General features: G+C 37.1%; 1 pseudogene; it reads right to left on the reverse strand.

Moving 5' to 3' along the window:
* Nucleotides 1–10,875: 10,875 nt before the first annotated feature.
* On the reverse strand, nucleotides 10,876–11,090 carry LOC103563707 (SNRPN upstream reading frame protein-like; annotated as a pseudogene).
* Between the last annotated feature and the right edge of the window lie 1,060 nt (nucleotides 11,091–12,150).

Here is a 12,150-nt window from a genome sequence, read left to right on the forward strand (position 1 = left end):
GAGAGTTCCACCTGCTCCACATCTTTCCCAATACTCAGTGTTTGTAGTCTTTTAAATTTTAGACTTTCTGGTGTATGTGTAATAGTATCTTGTGGTTTTAATTTTCATTTCCCTGATGAATAATGATATTGGCTATCTTTTCATATGCTTATTGACTATTTAGATATTCTGTTTTGCATGGTACTGGTTCAAGGCTTTTGCCCATTCTTTAAATTGTTTGTGTTTTTTTGTCTTATTTGATTTATATGAGTTCTTTATATATTCTGGATATAACCCTTTTGTCAGCTGGGTAGAAAGATGGATAGATAGATGATAGATAGATAGATAGATAGATAGATAGATAGAAAGATAGAGAAAATGTTATCCTAGTTTGTGACTTGCCTCTTTATTCTCATACTATTTTTAATAAACAAAAGTTCTTAATTTCAATTAAGTTCAATTATGTTTTTATTCTTTTATGGTTATCGTCTTTTGTATCCTAGTTAAGAAATCTTTGCCTATCTTTAATTAATTTTTGTATATGGTGAAAGGAAGGAGTTAAGCTTGTGAGATTTTTTTCCCCGTGTGGATATAAAATAGTTCTAGCCTCATATGTTGAAAAAAACATACTTTCTTCCACAGAATTTCATTGGTACCTCAGAGGGAAAGTTTTCAAAATCCTGCCAAAATATGTCAGCTGCAGTTTTTGGGGGTTTTTTGTAGATAGCTTTTGTCAGATTAATAAAGTTCCCTTCTATTCTTAATTTGCTGAGAATTTTTATCCTGAATGCGTGATATATTTCATCAAATGCATTTTTGTATCAAATGTGGTTTTTCTTTTTTTCCTGTTTATGTGGTGAATTACACTGATTATTTTAGATTGTTAAACCAACCTTGCATTCCTGGGATAAACCATATTTGGTTATTATATATTATCTTTTTAAAATCTCTGTATTCAATTTGCTAATGTTTTATTAGAATTTTTGTATCCATATACAGAAAGGATTTTTGGGTTTTGTTTTGTTTTGTTTTTTTTGTTTTGTTTTAAGATTTTATTGTTTTCCTTTTTCTCCCCAAAGCCCCCAGGTACATAGTTGTATATTCTTCATTGTGGGCCCTTCTAGTTGTGGCATGTGGGACACTGCCTCAGCGTGGTTTGATGAGCAGTGCCATGTCCGCGCCCAGGATTCGAACCAACGAAACACTGGGCCGCCTGCAGTGGAGCGCGCAAACTTAACCACTCGGCCACGGGGCCAGCCCCTGTTTTGTTTTTTTAAACGGAAGTTAGATTTTTATGCTAACCTTTTTTTAAATGCTTTTTGGGGGTGAGGAAGATTGGCCCTGAGCCAACATTTGTTGCCAGTCTTCCTCTTTTTTTTCTCTTTCCCCAAAGTCCCAGTACATAGTTGTATATCCCAGTTCTTCTATGTGGGATGCCACCACAGCATGACTTGATGAGCAGTATGTAGGTCCACGCCCAGGACCCGAACCTGCAAACCCTGGGCCACCGAAGCAGAACATGTGAACTTAACCATTCAGCCACAGGCCGGGCTCCAGGGTTTTGGTTTTGGCATCAGATTTATGTTAGCCTCCTAAAACAGTAGGTAAGTGTTGCCTTTTTCTCCAATCTCTGAAAGAGTTTGAGATTATCATTATTTCTCCTTAAATATTGAGCAGAATTCACCTTGACTGGCATCTGGATCTGGATTATCTTTATTGGATTTTAACTATATATTCCATTTGTTTAACATATATCAGAGTACTATAATTTTTCTTCTTTTTGTATCTGTTTTGATAAATTATATTTTTCAAAGAATTTGTCTACATTATCAAATTTATTGGTAAAACTTGTTCATTGTGTTCTCTTAATATCTGTAGAATATGTAGTGACATGACATTTTGAATCTCCTGATATGGGCCATTTGTGTTTTCTCTTTTATTGATTATTCTTGCTAGTAATAGATTTTATTACTCTATTTAAAGAATAAATTTTTGGCTGTAATGATTTCTCTATTGTATATATCTTTTCTATTTCATTCCTTCTACTTTATTTGAGTTTAATTTGCTCTTCTTTTTCTAGTTTCATAAAATGAAAGCTTAGAGTATTAATTTTCAACCATTCCTCTTTTCTAATGTATTCATTAGAAGCCATAAATTTTCTTCTAAGCACTGCTTTAGCTGCATCCTACAAATTTTGATATGTATTATTTTTATTATTCTTCAGTTCTAAATATTTTCTAATTTCCTTTGTGATTTCCTCTTTGACTCACAGGTCATTTAGAAGTATGTTCCTTAATGTTAATCTATTTTGGGATTTTCTCCTTATATTTCTGTGTCAATTTCTAGTGGTCAGAGAATACACTCTGTATGGTTTCAGTCCTTTGAAATTATTGAGTATTACTTTATGATCCAGCAGGTGGTGTATCTTTGGTGAGCATTTGAAAAGAATATGTATTCTGCAGTTGTTAGGTATAGTGTTCTATAAATATCAATTAGGTCAAGTTGCTTAATAGTGTTGTTTAAATATATCCTTATTAACTATTTGGTCTTCTTGTTTTTAGTGATAGATGTGTGTTAAAACTTCCAATTATGGCTGTGACTGTGTCCAATTCTCCTTTCAGTTCACTTAACTTTTGCTTTGTATATGTTAAAGCTATGTTGTTATGTCCACACAAATTCAGGATTGTTGGGTGTTCCTATTGAACCAACCTTTTTATTATCATGAAATGTTCTTTCTCAACTCTAGTAACATTTCTTGCCTTAATGTACTTTTTTTCCCCGAAATATAGTCATATCAGCTTTCTTTTCCTTAATGTTTTCATGCTATGTCTTTTTTCCATCCTTATACTTTCAAGTTATCTGTGTCTTTATGTTTAAACGTGTTTCTAATGAACAGTATATAATTTAGTCTTTTCTAAAACACTCTCTGACATACACTTACTTTTTTTTCCCTAAAGATTGGCACCTGAGCTAACAACTGTTGTCAATCTTCTTTTTCTTTTTCTTCTGCTTTTTCTCCCCAAATCCCCCCAGTACATAGTTGTATATTTTAGTTGGGTGTCCTTCTAGTTGTGGCATGTGGGATGCCGCCTAAACATGGCCTGAGGAGCCGTACCATGTCCACACCCAGGATCCGAACCAGCGGAACCCTGGGCCACCAAAGCAGAGCACAGGAACTTAACCATTCAGCCACAGGGCCGGCCCCAAAATCCACTTACTTTTAATGAGTTTATTGATATAATTGAGTTTGTCTATCATCTTGTATTTGTTTTCTATTGGTTTCATCTTGTGTTTATTCTTCCTGTCTCCTTTTGTAGTAATTAAGTTTTTATTTTATCTCCATTTAACTTTGATTTAGTATCTTTTTTTAGTAATTACAAAATGATATATTTAAAATATTGTCCTCCCATTCAGGACCATAGTATATTTACTTATTCAGGTCGTGTTAAACCCATAGTGGGTTGAATAATGTTCCCTCCAAATTCATGTCTATTCAGAATCCAAAACGTAACCTTATTTGAAATAGGATATTTGCAGATGTAATTAAGTTAAAGATTGAGATGAGATCGTATTGGACTAGAGTGGTCTCTGAATCCAACGAGAGCCCTTGTAAGAGACAGAAAAGGACACATAGATGTCAACTGTACTTCAAAAAAAAGTTGAAATTAAAAAAAAGAAAATCAGGCATAAAAATAAAAACGAAGGGCCGGCCAGGCGGCGCAGCCGTTAAGTGCACATGTTCCACTTCGGCAGCCCGGGGTTCGCTGGTTTGGATCCCGGGTGCGGACATGGCAGCGCTTGGCAAGCCATGCTGTGGTAGGCGTCCCACATATAAAGTAGATGAAGATGGGCACAGATGTGAGCTCAGGGCCAGTCTTCCTCAGCAAAAAGAGGAGGATTGGCAGCAGATGTTAGCTCAGGGCTAACCTTCCTCAAAAAAAAAAAAAAAAAAAAAAAAAAACCAAGAGAAAAAAAAGAAAAGAACACACAGATACAGAGAAGAAGACTATGTGAAAATAGAGGTAGAGAATGGAAAGATGCGTCTTCAAGCCAAGGGAAGAGAAGAATTGCAAGCAACCACCAGAAGATAGGAGGGAGAGATGGGCAAGTACCTCCCTCAGAGCCTCCATAAAGAAGCCAACCCTGCTGACACCATCACTTAGAACTTCTAGCCTTCTGAACTGTGGGAGATTATAATTCTGCTGTTTTAAGCATCCAGTTTTTGCTGATTTATTACAGCAGCCCCAGGAAACTAACACAACTTCAGGAAAGTTGGAGAGTTTAACATAAATCTTTGAAAATTCTTCTTAGATTTATTTTAGGCTATTGGATTCAACATATATTTTATATTAAAATTTCTAAAACTTTATATATTTATAAAATTTTGTATTTTGAAATATTTATATATCAAAAAATTTTTTAATCATCTATCTGATTACTACTGAGAATCTAGGAAAGCTGTTATCTTTTATCTGGCCTCTTTATTGAACTCTCATATTTGTTGTAACTATTTTTTATTATTCCCATGGATTTCCAGGTTGACCTCAAATCATCTGCAAATAATAATAGACGTCTCTTCCTTTCAAATATGTCTTAGGTTGAACCATGTGAAATTGCTGATATTTGATCATTTTGTCCTATAAAAATGACAATTTCATATAGTTCAACCTACTCTCTCTCTTTTGTCCTGTCTTTATTGGCTCAGCTTGAAGTTCCGTAACAGCGTTGGGTAAAATCAGCGGTAGAGGCAGCCTTGTCTTCGTCCCAATATTAATGGCGCGCCTTCAACATTTCATTTTTAAGAAAAATATGATGTTTAATGCTACATTTTATTGCATTAAGCAAGTTTCTATTTCTGGTTTCTATAATTCTTAGGAATTTCTGTTAAAATTCATTAAATACCTTTTTGTTTTCCATAAACATGTACTTGTGGATTTTCTCCTTTATTAATAGAGAACATTATATATTTAGGTTGCTTTTTAAAAATTTTCTCTATAATAGTTTTTAAAATGTGCTACCAGATTTATTTTATAACCTTTTATTATTATAGAAGCAGTGCATATTCATTGTAATAAAATTAGAAAATATAGAAAAGCAAAAAAAGAAAATAAAATTTTATATTCCCACTACCCAGAGATTACCACTGTTAACATAAGCAGATTTCTTCGTGTTGACTCTCAAATTCTTGTGTAAAGCCTCCTGGGTCATGATATAATGGTTTTTAGTACATTACTGGATTTGTTTTTTTAATATTTTATTTACAATGTATTTATTCTCTTTGGTGAAATTGCTCTATTGTCATGGTTCTTTTTGTAGGTCATAGACACGTTTGAAAATCTGATGAAAGCCCTGTACTCTCTCTTCAGAATAACATATATATGTATATCTATTTCATGCATACACCCAATTATCTATACAATGCCAGGGACTTGTGGGCCCTCCTGAAGTACCATCGTGAATATCTCAGTGTCTAAAGACTCCAGGTTAAGAGCTATAGGTTGAGTTTCTTTCTCTCTTTTTTTCTTTCTTTTGAGGAAGATTAGCCCTGTGCCAACATCTTCTGCCAATCCTCCTCTTTGCTGAGGAAGATTGGCCCTGAGCTAACATCTGTGCCCATCTTCCTCTGTTTTGTATGTGGGACGCCTGCCACAGCATGGCTTGACAAGCAGTGGGTAGGTCGGTGCCCAGGATCCAAACCAGGGACCCCTGGGCTGCCAAAGCAGAGCGCCTGAACTTAACTGCTGCGCCACCAGGCTGGCCCCTGATTTTCTTTCTTCAGTGCCTCCTTTGCTGGGTTCTGGTATCATAACTATGCTGAAATCAGAAACTCTCATTTCTATTTTCTGTCTTCACCTGTTTTTTTTTCTTTTCCTTTCCTTGCGGATTTGAAAGAATTTGTGTCTAAAGTCCTGAGAACCTTTGCCAATCTTTTATTTTTTAAATTGTTATTACTGTATTCAGGCTTTTTCCTTTTAAATCAATGTTAGTAATTTATATTTTCCTAGAAACTGTCTATTTTGCCTAGAATATTAATTTTATTTATTCTCTCTATCTGGGTTATTAAATCTATATTGAGGACAATTTCCTTTTGGAGTATGGGTTTTTAAACTATGCCCTTTATAATGAGAAATTTTTTTTTTTTTTAAGTAGTCTCACTCCCCTAAATTAGTCGAAACATGTAGACCTTAAAAAACAGTTGACTGGGGCTGGCCCAGTGACGCAGCAGTTAAGTTCAAGCTCTCTGCTTTGGCAGCCCAAGGGTCCCTGGTTTGGATCCTGGGCACCGACCTACCCACTGCTTGTCAAGCCATGCTGTGGCAGGCGTCCCACATACAAAATAGAGGAAGATGGGCACAGATGTTAGCTCAGGGCCAGTCTTCCTCAAAAAGAATTAAAAGAAAAAGAAAAAGAAAAAAACAAAAACAGTTAACTAAGTAAACTTGATTATAACGCAGCAGTTTTAATTTAGGGCAAAACTTACGCTGAACTAAAGCGGTGTTGGTGACGTTATCTGTCTGTCTGTCTATTTACCTATTTGACATGGTTCTTGGGCCTGGGTAGCCTGGCCCTGAATGCCTGGATGACTCATAGAGAGGGTTTGATGAGCTTCTCCCCTGCCGAGGGTCTGAGGCAATGGACCCTGAGCTGCTGGTGAAGCTCAACTGGTGAAAGAACAACTGTTCTTCCCTTAACTAAGTGAAGAAAGACTTATTTTCCTCGGGAATTTCTGATCAAATAGTGCCCAACCTCTTTCTCTCTGATGGGCTCCAAATCCTGGATGAAATATGGGAGAACTGAGACTTTCCACTGCCCTCTGGCTAAGGATCATCCTCTTTGTTCTCCAAGAGAGCTGAGGATACTAGGAGGTAGCATTAAAGCTTGCTTTTGCGTTACTCACACTTTTTTTTTTTCCTGAGGAAGATTAGCCCTGAGCTAACTACTGCTAATCCTCCTCTTTTTGCTGAGGAATACTGGCCCTGAGCTCACATCCATGCCCATCTTCCTCTGCTTTATACATGGGACACCTGCCACAGCATGGCTTTTGCCAAGGGATGCCATGTCCTCACCCGGGATCCAAACCAGCGAACCCAGGGCCACCGAGAATCGGAACCTGCGAACTTAACCACTGCACCACTGGGCCGGCCCCTTACTCACACTCTTAAGTGTGAGTAAAGGTTCACACATTCAGAAGGAAAAAAATGTAGTACCTTTCTTTCACTGTTGAAACTAAAACATTTGTCCTTGATCAAAGTTACAAATCTCTCTCCTGATATTGCTAATGTCTTGAAAAAACAGCTACTGCTTTTATGTATCATTTCCGTCATTATTCTGGTTTTTTCCCCCAATTAGTTTTTACTTTCATCTTTATTAATTCTGTCTACTTTCTTTGGGCTTATTTTGTTGTTATTTTCTTGGGCTTCTTGAGTTGAAATCTTGACCATCTGTGTTCAGTCTTTCTTGTGTAATAATAACATAATTATTGCCATGGATTTTCCTCTGAAGTTTTATCCTATAGATTTTCCTACTTTTTGTTAATGTGTAAATAAAAAACATGGTCATGGAAATAAAAACTCAGCCTCCAATTTAGAAGTGTATAAACTGACCAGTCTAAGTCTTTCTGTTCTCTTCCCCCAAGCCCACACCCATTAGTCCTGTTCCTTGGATTAGCCACTTTGACCATTCCTGGTTTGGGTCCTTCTTATGGATATACCTAGAACTCTAAGTAATATGCTATGTCTCTATTATTTGGTTTACCACCTGTCAGGAGTCCCCTCTTCAATGAAAGCGGTGGACTTCTATGGAGTTTAGCCCATTTAACACTTCTCAGTTCCCCAAGCAATTTTGGTTATTTTTTGAGTTACTATTTGGGTTCAAGAATATACTTAAACCTTCTTTTTCTTGATCCATAAACTATTTAGTAAAACTTGATTCTCTCTAGGTAAGATGAGGAAATTAGTGCCCCTACTAATTAGTGCCCTTCGTTCTGTCTCTACCTCCCAGTTTCTTTCCATTTTGCTATAATCAGAATATATTGTTGCTTTTATCACCTTGAAAGAAGTATTATCTGTTAGATCAACTAAGATTAAGAAGAAAAGTTTTTGTGTTACCGTCACTTGTTCCTTCTGTAATACTTTACGTAGATCTGAATTTCTGTCTTCTTATCATTTGCCTTCTCTGAAGAATTTTTTTACCGTTTCTTACAAGGCAAATCTACTGGCAACAAATTCTCCCAGTTTTCACGTGCAAAAGTCTTTATTTCTTCTTCACTTTTGAAGGATAATTGCTCAGGATACAGAATTCTAGTTTAGTGGTTTTATCTCTCAACACTTTAAACATTTCAGTCCATTCTCTTCTTGCTTGCGTGGTTTCTGATGAAAGGTCAGCTGTAATTCTTATCTTTTTTCCTCTATACGTCAGAAATTTTCCCCCCACTGGCCTCCTTCAAGATTTTTTTCTTTATCTTTGATTTCCTGCAGTTTGAATATGACATGCCCATGTGTAATTTCGGGGGTGTTCATCTTGATTATTATTCTTTGAGCTTCCTAGATATGTAGTTTGGTGTCTGACGTTAATTTGGGGAAATTCTTCTTCTGGTATCTGCCTATGTTATACCTTTTGTAGTTGTTCCACGGATCTTAGATATTTTGTTCCATTTTTTTCAGTCTTTTTTTCCATTTGCTCTTCAGTTTGGGAGGTTTTTATTGACATATCCTCAAGCTTCTTCCCTCAGCCGTGTCCAGTCTCCTAATGAGTCCAACAAAGCCCATCAGAAGCCATCAAATTCTTCATTTCTGTTACAGTGTCTTTGGTCTCTAGCTTTCTTTTGAATTCTTTTTTAGAATTTCTCTCTCTTTTCTTATCCAGTTGTTCTTGCATGTTGCCTGCTTTATCCATTAAAGCCCTTAGCATGTTAATCATAGCTATTTTAAATACTCAGTTTGATAATTCCAACATCCCGGTTACATCTGAGTTTGATCCTGATGCTTGCTCTGTCTCTTCAAACTGTGTTATTTGGCCTTTGGAACTTTTATTGAAAACTGGTCATGACGGACTTGGTAAAAGGAAGCTGGTATTGGTTTCCATGTAGGTTTCTGCTCCACTAAGTTGTGATTCTCTGTATCTACCTGTCTGTCTCTCCAATTTTGAGGGCAGCAGTTTGCCCTGTAACCTGAATTCTCTGAGGGATCCAAAAGTTGTTGATTTTCAATTTGTTCAACTTTTTATTTGTTGTTAGGATGGAGTGATGATTTCCAAGCTCCTTACATTCCTGACCAGAAACCAGAAGTGCTTTCAACTTTGTAATTCCTTTTACATAGTTAGTTTTTAATAATGTCTACATTTGTAACTATAATTAAATTTTCCATGCTTCATCTCTAAGTTCATTATGAAATTAAAATCCAAATAATAGCATTTAAAGTATTATGATTATGTAACTAGTGTTTGTTACAGATCTAGGTAATATGATTGAATCCATAGAGAAGGATTTATAATTTTATGTCCCTAAACCTGTGCTGCTCTAAAGAGAATGTTCCTATAACATTCTCTTGGATATTCTTTTCTTATAGTTTATCCATTTCTCAAATGAATGCTTTGTTTTAGCTTACTTCATCTTTGGACCACGATTTTCACTGAGTTAATAATTGTCCCTCCTTTTTTCTTGTTGAAAGAAGAGATATATTTTATAATCATCCTGGTTGTTATTCATGCTATTTTTGGAAGGTTACTTTTTTTTTTTTTAAGATTTTATTTTTGCCTTTTCTCCCCAAGCCCCCTGGTACATAGTTGCATATTTTTAGTTCTGAGTCCTTCTAGTTGTGGCATGTGGGACACTGCCTCAGCATGGCTTGATGAGCGGTGCCATGTCCGTGCCCAGGATCTGAACTGGTGACACCCTGGGCCGCCGAAGTGGAGTGCAAGAACTTAACCACTCGGCCATGGGGCGGGCCCCAGGAAGGGTTACTTTTAAGCAGACTATTTTATAGTCACCTTGCAAAACTCTATCCCCAATATTTCTTTAATAATTTATTTTTTAAAAAATTTTTTCAGGGGCTGGCCCCATGGCCGAGTGATTAAGTTCGTGCGCTCGGCTGCAGGTGGCCAGTGTTTCATTGGTTCGAATCCTGGGCGCGGACATGGCACTGCTCATCAAATCACGCTGAGGCAGCATTCCACACGCCACAACTAGAAGGACCCACAACGAAGAATATACAACTATGTACCGGGGGGCTTTGGGGAGAAAAAAGGAAAAAATAAAATCTTTAAAAAAAAATTTTTCAAAGATTGGCACCTGAGCTAACATCTGTTGCCAAATCTTCTTTTTTCCCCCTTATTCTTCTCCCCAAATCCCCCCAGTACATAGCTGTATATTCTTGTTGTTGGTCCTTCTGATTGTGCTATGTGGGATGCCACCTCAGCATGGCCTGATGAGTGGTGCCAAGTCCACGCCCAGGATCCAAACCGGCAAAACCCTGGGCCACTGAAGCAGAGCACGTGAACTTAAGCACTTGGCACTGGGGCCGGCCTGCCCATATTTCTTCTCATGGCCTTTCTGCGTGAATTCTGCTATTTCTTAGATGACATGTCTCCCTTTGTCATGAGATTCCTCTTTGGTGTTGCTGAAGTACACTTTGGTACCTTTCAACTGTTTTCAGAAAAGGTACATAAGGAATAAACGTTGAGCCTTCGCACGTCTGAAATGTCTTCATTTCACTTTCACACTTGGCTGATAGTGTGGCTGTGTATAGAATTCTACATTCAAATATTTCTTCCTTAGTCATTTAAAACCTTTACTCCATTGTTTGCTTCTTTGCTTTTCTAATTTTTTTATGGGTAATATCTTTATTACATTGTCTGATTTTTACTTGGAATCAGCTGTCTCGATATTCAAATACTGCTTTAAACCCCTCCTGGTGTCTCAGCTAAGAATGCCTATCTCAGTTCCACCTGGAAATCCACCAGAAGTATTTGCAGCTGCTGGATTGCCTCGGGTACAGCTGACGCTCTTGGTTGCCCAGTGAGGCTGTCTTTCTGTGTTTGACTGGGACTTCCACCTCTCTTATGTGCTGTTCTGTAATCCATCTCAGCTGTAAGTGGTCCCTGGCCTTCTCCATCACACCACTGGTTGCTTCTCCAGCCAGAACTTCAGGCATCTCTTGTGGATGCTCTGCTCTACCCCATTGCTTTCTTGCATCCCACGTGGCAACAGAATCTCTGAAATTGTTATTTGTTTGTAATAATCTGTTCCCCCAAGTCCCCTTTGCCAAGCTTTTAGCATGTTCTCTGTATCCACAGCATTCTGAAATTTCTGAATGTGTCTAGGTATGAATCTTTTTTGTCTTTTGACTCCTCCTGTTCTGTACTTAATAGGCACTTTCAATCTGGTTTTATATTTCGTGTCAACTCTAGGAGATATTCTTCTATTATTTTTACCAGTTTTTCCTCTGTTCTCTATTCCTGGAACTCGTATTAAACAGATATTGGTTCTTTTTGTTTTTGAGATCACATTGGTTTATAACACTGTGTACATTTCAAGTGTGCGTCATTATTTTGGCTTCTGTACGGACTGCATTGTGTTCACTGCAGATATTGGTTCTTTTAGTTGTTCTATCCCTCTTGACATTTTTTCCCTCATGTGTTCTGTCTTTAGTCTTTTTGCTCTATGTTCCGGGAGATTTTCTTGACTTTTTCTTGCATTCTTTAGTTGTATTTTTTTATTTTGATGATTATGTTTTTAATATCCACGAATTCTCCATTAATTTCTAATTGCATCTTTTCGTAGTAGTCTCTTCTGGTTTAAATGGATACAGTACCTTCTCTTTCTGGATACCAATGAGAATTCCTTGTAGTTTTTTATGTTTATGAATTATCTATATATGCACTCTCTGGGTCAGTTCTTTTGATGTTTGTTTTGGCTATTCTCAGTTGAGCTACAGAATTTCCTAACCATCCGTGGTCTTTTACTTATTTTTTTGTGAATCAAGGACAAGTTTGATTGAAATAGGTGGCTTGGGCAGGGTTTCTTTTGTCCTTCCCCTGAATTAGAGCTAGGTTTTGTGTTTGTGGGTAGGAATGTGAATGACAGGATTCTCTTTAGAGTGTTGGGAGCAAGTGGTCAGGCTGGGCCTCTCCCGAAATGCCAAATTAAACTGAGTCCTTTCTGGGGCTCTGCCT

This window comes from Equus przewalskii, chromosome 25 (genome assembly GCF_037783145.1).
Source record: "Equus przewalskii isolate Varuska chromosome 25, EquPr2, whole genome shotgun sequence".
In the NCBI taxonomy this organism is placed as follows: Eukaryota; Metazoa; Chordata; class Mammalia; order Perissodactyla; family Equidae; genus Equus; species Equus przewalskii.